Source organism: Raphanus sativus, unplaced genomic scaffold (assembly GCF_000801105.2).
Source record: "Raphanus sativus cultivar WK10039 unplaced genomic scaffold, ASM80110v3 Scaffold1316, whole genome shotgun sequence".
In the NCBI taxonomy this organism is placed as follows: Eukaryota; Viridiplantae; Streptophyta; class Magnoliopsida; order Brassicales; family Brassicaceae; genus Raphanus; species Raphanus sativus.
Window position 1 is genome coordinate 14,621 of NW_026616628.1, and position 8,538 is coordinate 23,158.

The following is an 8,538-nucleotide window of genomic DNA, read 5'->3' on the forward strand; positions in this document are numbered from 1 at the left end:
GTTATGATTTTTATGCTTTTGAATTTTAAATTATGCATAAATTACATAGTACACATATAATATTTATTTATTTTGTAAATATAACTTAGGAATTTAGTATGATTATTATTCTTTTGTAGGATATAAGATAACATATTTTTATCTTGAAATTAAATTCCAAGAATAATTTATAGATGCTTCAATATCAATACTTTATGATTATATTTTTATAATTCAATTATTTTAATTTTTATATAAAATTTTGAAGGTGCGTGATAATGGGCCAGACTAATATTGGCTTATAATTTTGAACTGAAAATTATGAAGGTGGACTCAATTTTAAAAGGACTCTATTATTTAAAAAAGCCCGACTAAACTAATTTAGCAATAGCCAGTCAATTGTTTTGCTTTTTTAACCAATACACTCCAGATATTATTATTTTTACATGTTTCTGACAAATTTGCTGTTTATAAAAAAAATACAGTACCATATGGCGATTGAAGAAAGGAAATGGGATCTTCAACGATTCGACTAATCATCATCTCCAATGTATATCCTACTCTTTATTTTCTCCACCCTTGATATATATATTTGAACAACTCGTATTGCTTAACATTTTTTTTTGGTTTTTGAATTCTTTTGCATGTTCTCTCTAATGGCTTAAACTTCATAGATCTGATAAAGTCAAAGCCAATCTGATGCATTCATAGAAAGATAAGGTGAGGTAGTTCGATTTGGTATTCAACATATGAAAACTCCAAAGGTTTATCTTCTATTCTAGTAAAACGTTTCATTAACAATTTTTTTCTAAATTTTTTTCTCTATATGAAGTTAATATTCTTTGTCTTATTTTTTTTAAAAATAAAATTTCTGTAAAATGATTTAATATATTTAAATCTAGTTATATTTTTCCGGGTAAAAATGTTTTTCTATCTTTTAAATTTATTTTAGAATTTATTTCCTAAATTTATATTATTTACCTGTTACTTTGTATCATATGTAAATAAATTTATATAATTTCTATTAAGTAATCAAAAAATAAATTAATCTATCCTAAAAAATATAATATTTTAATGATTATATATTACGTAAGTGTTTATTTGTTTAGGCCTTTGATTTTTTACTTATTAAAACATTTGGGCTCTAGCCGGTTAAATGAACCGATGGGAAACATTTTTTTTTCAGGATACTTTACGACAAAAGGAAACAAAAAGCTCTCTCTCAACGGTAGGTTAATTTTTCGTAGAAAGATGAAGAAGGCTATCTCCGACCGAAGAACTTAAACCGATCCTTAAAGGTAAATCAAATGTTGCATATGTTTCTCTTATTCATCTCTCATTTCTTGCTCGTTTTAAACGTTTTTTAAAGAAAAAAAAAACATAAATCAGATCTTACCTTTTTTTCTTTTTTATCTGTTTTCCATCTTGGATCCGATGACTTTCTCTCTCCGTAAACTCGTTCGATTTGATGGCACGACTTAAATGTATAAAGAGTAAAACATTATTCATGATCTCATTAAATCAAATAGTAAACTGAAAACTTAAAATGTCGCAGTATTTACCTTTTTGTCTGCAAATATGATCCCTAAGGTCTCACCAAACCCGGCATTTCCAGGTGTGTATGATTTTGGTTTGAATCAAGTTGTTTCCCATGGCCTAATCTCATCAAGGTACACTATCTTTTTCTTAGAAGACATTATATGAGAACGTATAGAAAACATCATGTTTGCTTTGAGTCTAAATGTCGTGTTTGCTTTGAACCTAGATGGTCAATATATATAAGAAAAGTAAAGGCATATCGATTATAATATTCTCATTCAATTTAGTTATAAAATAGAGGCCTTGAGTTTAGGAAAATCTATTATCTTGACCATCAGTTACCAAAATTCAGGCTTTCTTGTTTTGATTTTATATTATTGATATGTGAAGATATGGGACTATCTGATTCGCTGGGATTTTACGATCTAGATTATTGGCTATTGTTAGGTAAAAATATCTCGAAATTTTGTTTCTTTGCCAAAATTTATGGAACTTCCGAGTTTGAGAAAACTTTGAAAATCGAATTGAAACCATGGCATAAAAATATTCCAGCAAAAGGCAGCATGAATTATGCCATAGTAATTCTTTGTGATGCCTGCTTGATGTGCTTGTTTGAAATGTTTCTCCACCTGTAGATAGTTCGTTCATCATTTATGCTAGCACAATTGAACCTGTCCGACTTCAAAAACGATGACAGGTTTAAATATTGATGATGTACGGGTGAAGAAGAAAGATGTGAAGAGGATGTTGCGATTTCTGACTCTGTTTTATTTTCATATTTGCTTTGTAAGTCATATTTTTCACAGTTTTTGGAGTATCAAAATTCTGTTTGTAATCAGTTAACGTAGGATAATCGTTTAAATCCAACAAATATTTGATCACAGAATATCTTGTAATTTACGTAAATAGAAAACAAAATATTTAATCAAAAGCATAGTCTAAATATATACCAATGGCAGAGAGCTGTAAATACTTTAAAAAACCAAGGGCACCTCAAAAAAGGACCTTGTGTTTTAATAGTATAGATTACTGACTTTGTTTCTTTGGCAGATCACTTATACATATTTGAGTTTTTGACTCACTAAAATGAAAACAAAAAGGAATAAACTAGAGAAAATGCCACCTAAGAAACACCACGATCGAGGACAAAATCGTCTTGTGAAGTAGATGTATTTATCAAGCCAGCAAAAGCTTTTCTTTAAGCCACCATATTTATCGTAATATTTATAACTTTTTGTAATATCATATCTTATAAGCCCTTTTTCAAAAAAAAAAAAAATCATATCTTATAAGCATATAAAGTAATCTTGTGTGACAATAGCCTATTCGTATTTAAATGAAAAGAATAAATATTACAAGCCTAGTTCTCGCGTTGCGTGTGAGAAGAGATGAAAATGAGGTTTTCATGAAAAGAACAAAAAACAAATAATTGGAAATATATTATTTAGTATGAAATAGTGCAGAGCTGGCAATTTATTTGTTTCTGTTAACGGGTATCTTTGAAAAGCCTGTCATAGCTCTCTTTTCTCTTTCGGGATTACTATGTCATGGTTCTCTTTTCTCGTTGTTTTAACTCATCGAAACAAAACTAATTAGGATTTAAATGGTAACATGAACGATTGCGGTACGAATTTAAAAATAACAAAACCATATAAATATATATAATAAAAGTTTTCTTTTTAATTCTTGATTGTGGTACGATGTGATTTTAACATTCAGAGTTTAATTTTCATAACTATTTTCTAAAGAAAATCATATGGACAGTCATATTTTGACTTCTTAATTACACTAAAAATCATTTTGTGCTGGAAGCACACATTTTAGAATTGATCCTCTATTTTTTTTTTTGCTAAATAATTGATTTGTGATCAATCTTGCTAATGTCTCCTCCAAACTATTTCTCTAAAACTACAGAAGATGAAAAAACCTTTGATCCATCAGCAATAAAACTGTAAATATCCAATTTCAAAAATAATCACAAACTGTGATAGGAAAAGGTGAAGACTTCCATTGTTTTTCTAATTCAGATATGAAGCTAGAATTTAGAGCTATCGTATCTATTGAAAACTGTGAACGGAGACCAGAGTCGGCTCTGAAATTTTAGAGGTTATAGACGAGCAAAGAGAGAATTCAATAATTTAGAGGTATAAAATACTTTTTTACAAATTTGCGAGTTTTTTTCAAAAAGTTTAAAAATTTTGAGACGAATGTTTCATTGGGTTTGCCCAGAACCTCTTCTGATTGGTACCTAGTTTGAAAAAAAGAATGAAAGCTTTTTAGGAAACTGAAGTTTAACAAAGAATAATCTGTGAAGAGTCGAGCGTAGAACAAATCGCATAGCTCTGTTTTTAGTCACACATTTTGTGATTTCTTTCTAAAATTTGACTAACACACATGTTAAATTTGTAAACCAATTTTTATTATAAATAATTTATGAGCAATACCAATTTTTATTATTATAAACAATGTATAAACCGAAGTGGATTTGTACGGCTGGTGGGTTGCAAGGTGATTGATATATTGTCCACAAATTTTTTTTTCATGAAATTTGTTTACAACCTTGGAGGATTCAAATATTCGTCAGCCATTCTTCATCCACAATATATTATGATTGAAAACTTTGTCTATAATTTTTTTTTTGGTTCAAATTAGAAAACAAACGAAAATATATGAATTGTGGAAAACTGTAAAAACAACTCTGGTTGTTGTTCATTTAACATGAAACAAATAGTCAGTATAAAATTAACATGTTTTAATAATATATTATCTGTTATAACTTGTCCACAAAGAATAAAACAAATTCATTATATACTATTTATTTTAACTTGTATATAAAAGTTTTCCGCATTTTTTTCATCTATCGGTGTAAATATCTTGAATTTTACATAATTATCATATTTTTCATTATTCATCCACATTTTTAATGATCTATGCCTTTTTATATAATTTTTAAATAATATGTATATATATATGAATGTAATATTAAAATACACCGACAAAAGTAAAGAAATTACAATTTATCATATCAATCAGTTTTTTTTGTAAATCTTACAATTTAAGAAAAAACAGATAAAAACATAAAATGGAAGAGTAATAGTAATAATATTAAAAAGAACTAACTAAACTAAACCAAAATGTTGTTAGTTTGAAGTTGTTAATCAACCCAGCAAGAAGTCTATTTGTTGTGTTGAGTTCAACACGGGTATAATTGTTCTAAAACTGTTTTGGTTACAGAAAATATATTGAGGGCTGGTTTTGAATCAAGCATGATGAAACATTTGTTTCAGGACTCCAAAACTTTTTAAAAAAATTCTACATACATAGGCTCCCAAATTTTAAAGAAAAAAATTACAGCCTCTGAACTTTTGAATCTTTACTAAATTGTTTAAAACACCCCAAAATTTCAGTTGGCCCTGAATATATATATACACCAAATCAAGTGTAATGTGACTCTTTTGTAAAGAAAAACACAAATATGACTTTAACTAACTCACTCTACTTTCTAGTACTCCTGTCTCATTTTTAATTTTGTATATACCATCGCGCAATTCCATATTCTCCGTACCGTTCGCATCTACGGAACAACTGATTACACCGCAGTAAAGCATTAGACATGCATATTATTCTTCTTTTTTTTTTGGAGAAATGGCATACATGCATATTATTCTTGGTCATGCCTTTCACTCTCGAATATTTTTCTCACTCTCAAATAATTTTCTAAAGAAAAGTCAAATATATTTTCAGAATGATTATATTTTTTTTCCACCGGTCAACGATATCTATAATACATAAATAAAAAAATAAAAAATATTTAAGAACATAACAAAAATAAATACTAATGTTCAAAAACAAAAATAAATACTAGGAAAATAGAAAGATTACAAATTAAAGAAGTCGGCAAGAATATGGAGATAAATGCAAACACTGATCACGCCAGCTGGTGCTTAGCCTCACCGATGTGTCCAGTGTCTACCAGCTAAGCACACAGTCAATGTAACATTGTTAAGTATCAATGACGGATTATTCGAAAACATGTACTCGAGCCTCAGCCCGCCAAACTGAGGACGGGGGACAATAGTGACACACAAAATTGCTAAATATCGGTTTAACAAAACCGGCTATTTTATTCACGTAGCCAAAAGAAACATGCATGATGTAAATACATAGAGATCTCAAGTCACACTATTGAATATAAAAAGAGTTACTATTATAATTGTTTCCGATGAGTATATGCGTCTCAACTATTGTATTATAAAAAGTGCTTATTTGCCGAATAACCAAGAAGAGATAATTACATTTTCAGTGAAAAGTTAGAAAGAGATAGAAAGAAAAATAAGGAGAGAGAAAGTATTTTTGGTTAGATAGTGGATTTGGGTTTTTTTATAGTTATAGGGTGCAATTTCCCTATAAAAATAGATTTGAATGGTGAAGCACATATATGTGAATATCAACCCCTTCAAATACATTTGTAATAAGTTCTCCTTAAACACAGGGCCGGCTCAGTGATAGGGGTGAACAGGGTGACCGCCTCAAAGCCTATGGATAAAGAAAAATTACTCTTTTAAAAATAAAAATAAATATTCATGTATTTTAAATATTTTCATTTTTAATAATATTTTTATATACTCTATTTTCTAAAAAAAAGTACTGCTAAAATAACTTTTTATTAATTAAAGGGCCTAAAAAACAATTTCGTCCAAGGACTCCAGTAAACCATGAGTCGGCTCTGTTTAAACATATGCTAGTTGATTTTAAATGTCATGCCAGTAAAAATTTAAAAGGTCGAAGATTAAAAATGAAACAATATAGTTATGATTGATCCATATACTTTATTAATAATTTCATAAATTTAACTGATAAACAAATGAGTTTATAAAACTACACTATTAATTTTAATATATAAAACTTTGACATAAACACTTGCATTAACTAGAAAAGCCACCACACCTATGACAATCAGTCTGTTTTTCAACACATGTCACATTGTTTGTTCTGCTAGAGATGTACAAAACATAATACAGTGCTCAGCCTGTAGTTATGAGTTTGAATGGACCCAACCAAATCAAAGATAGACAAAAGAGGAAATGTGTGTACACTGGAAAATAAGTGCAGTTACATGCTAGTAATAATGTTTACATCACTAGACCAAAAAATAATGTTTACATCATTTTAGTCTCTTTATTTAAGCATTAAACGGATTTTTCATTTTATTGAGTAGACAAAACCAGCTATCCAATATCGACAGAAGAACACACAAAAGGAAAAACAAGCTTTTTACATATATAGTTGTACCAATTGTGTTTAAAAGAAAATATATGTGTTTCAAAAAAACACATAGTTGTATTGTACCAGACTACCAGTTATATCACAGAGATTAGGGTTTCACGAAATTATAAGGGAACACCATCTTTTCTACCCCTCTAGGTTAACAGAGATTAGGGTTTCATGAAATTATAAGGGAACACCATCTTTTCTACCCCTCTAGGTCATAGAGGAATCCCCTATGTCCTTCATAAGTCCAACTATGTCCCTCTCTCATTAATGGAATTGACCAAAAATGTTCTCAGATAAAAAAAACTGAAATTACTGTTTGATTGGTTGGAATCTGGATTGGTTATGCGGTCAGGTAATTGCGGTTTAGTTTATATCAATAATAATAAAACAATTATTGAAATCTGGGATAAGAAAAGAAAACCGCAGCTCCTCTCTCGCAGTTCCTCATCCTCCATCCCACAGCTCCCCTACTCCTCTATCCAGCAGCTTCCCCATTTTCGGCGTAGACCTATCGTCTCTCGACATTTAGCATTTTGTTGGGGCCGGTCGAGTTACAGGTTAGTTATGGTCTCTGCCTCGAGATTTCTTTCGGAAGTAGTTTTATGGATTTATAATTGGAATTTAATTAGGATTTTGCACAATGGCATTGATTTGTTTAAAGGTCGATTTGTTTTTTTTTTTAATTCTAGTAAAACTGTATAACTCAGAACAAATTTTAGAACTCTGGATAACTGAGAAAAACTCGGAACAACTGGTAGAACTGTGTATAACTGGGAAAACTTGGAACAACTGGGAAAAATTGAAACAATTGGTATAAATTTAGATAAATTTAGTCAATTTTTTTAGTTATCCTATTTGTTTGGCAGAATACAATGAGCAGTCACATCAGCATACATTTTAAATTTAGAGACCGCATGTTTAGTATAACTATGAAGACATCAGTGGAGGATATGACTTTTGTCAATGATAAAAGGTAGGATATATAGAAGCTTGGGTTGGATGAACGTAAGGATAAACTGAAAATGAACTACATTCCGTTGGTGGTAGGATGTGAACAACCTTTAACTATTGTTGATGATGAGGATCATTTTGTTTACCTAACATCCACGGATAAAGATAACAAAATATATTTTTTTCTTGTGGAGAGTAGTGGAAGATCGGAACAACTAGACAAACTCTCGAGAGTGGGAAAAGTTATGTTGGTATGAATTACGAAGAGTTGCAGCGATTGGAGGATGAAATTGGACCTAATGCCATAACTTTTTACGTAAAAGATAAGCATGAAAATAACAAGGTGATAGAGAGTGAGAATGATGATCTCCTTAACCATTTAATCAAAGGAGTATCTCCCCCTTGGAAAATTCTTGCAGAAACATTATCCACATGTCTTTGAAAAAAAAATCCAATACATTATTGTCTCATGTTCCAATGTTCGTTTGCGCGCAAATGACACTTCCTAAAAAGAATATAACTATCACCTTCAGCGTGTCTTTACGAAGTCTCATTGCCAACAGCTTTGCTTTTACACCCTCCAACCTTATTAATTTCCGCTCTTTGAAATAACACTTCATGAACTTTCTACCACCAAACTCCTTGTAGCCGAGAGGATAGTTGCGACCGTTTAGATATGATATCAATGCGTGTTCCTTCATCTCATAAAAGATGGTAACACCGTTGACAATCATCCACATTTCCTGAACCTTGTGGTTTGAGACATTCTTCTTTGAATCATGTTTCATGTGGAAC

General features: G+C 30.1%; 1 long non-coding RNA gene across 1 annotated transcript; it reads left to right on the forward strand.

Moving 5' to 3' along the window:
• Window positions 1-390: 390 nt before the first annotated feature.
• Window positions 391-2,404, forward strand: LOC108846815 (uncharacterized). The gene is made up of 5 exons (XR_001948820.2): window positions 391-529; window positions 654-699; window positions 1,166-1,277; window positions 1,595-1,649; window positions 2,216-2,404. It is a non-coding gene; the product is annotated as an uncharacterized LOC108846815 (long non-coding RNA).
• Window positions 2,405-8,538: the final 6,134 nt, after the last annotated feature.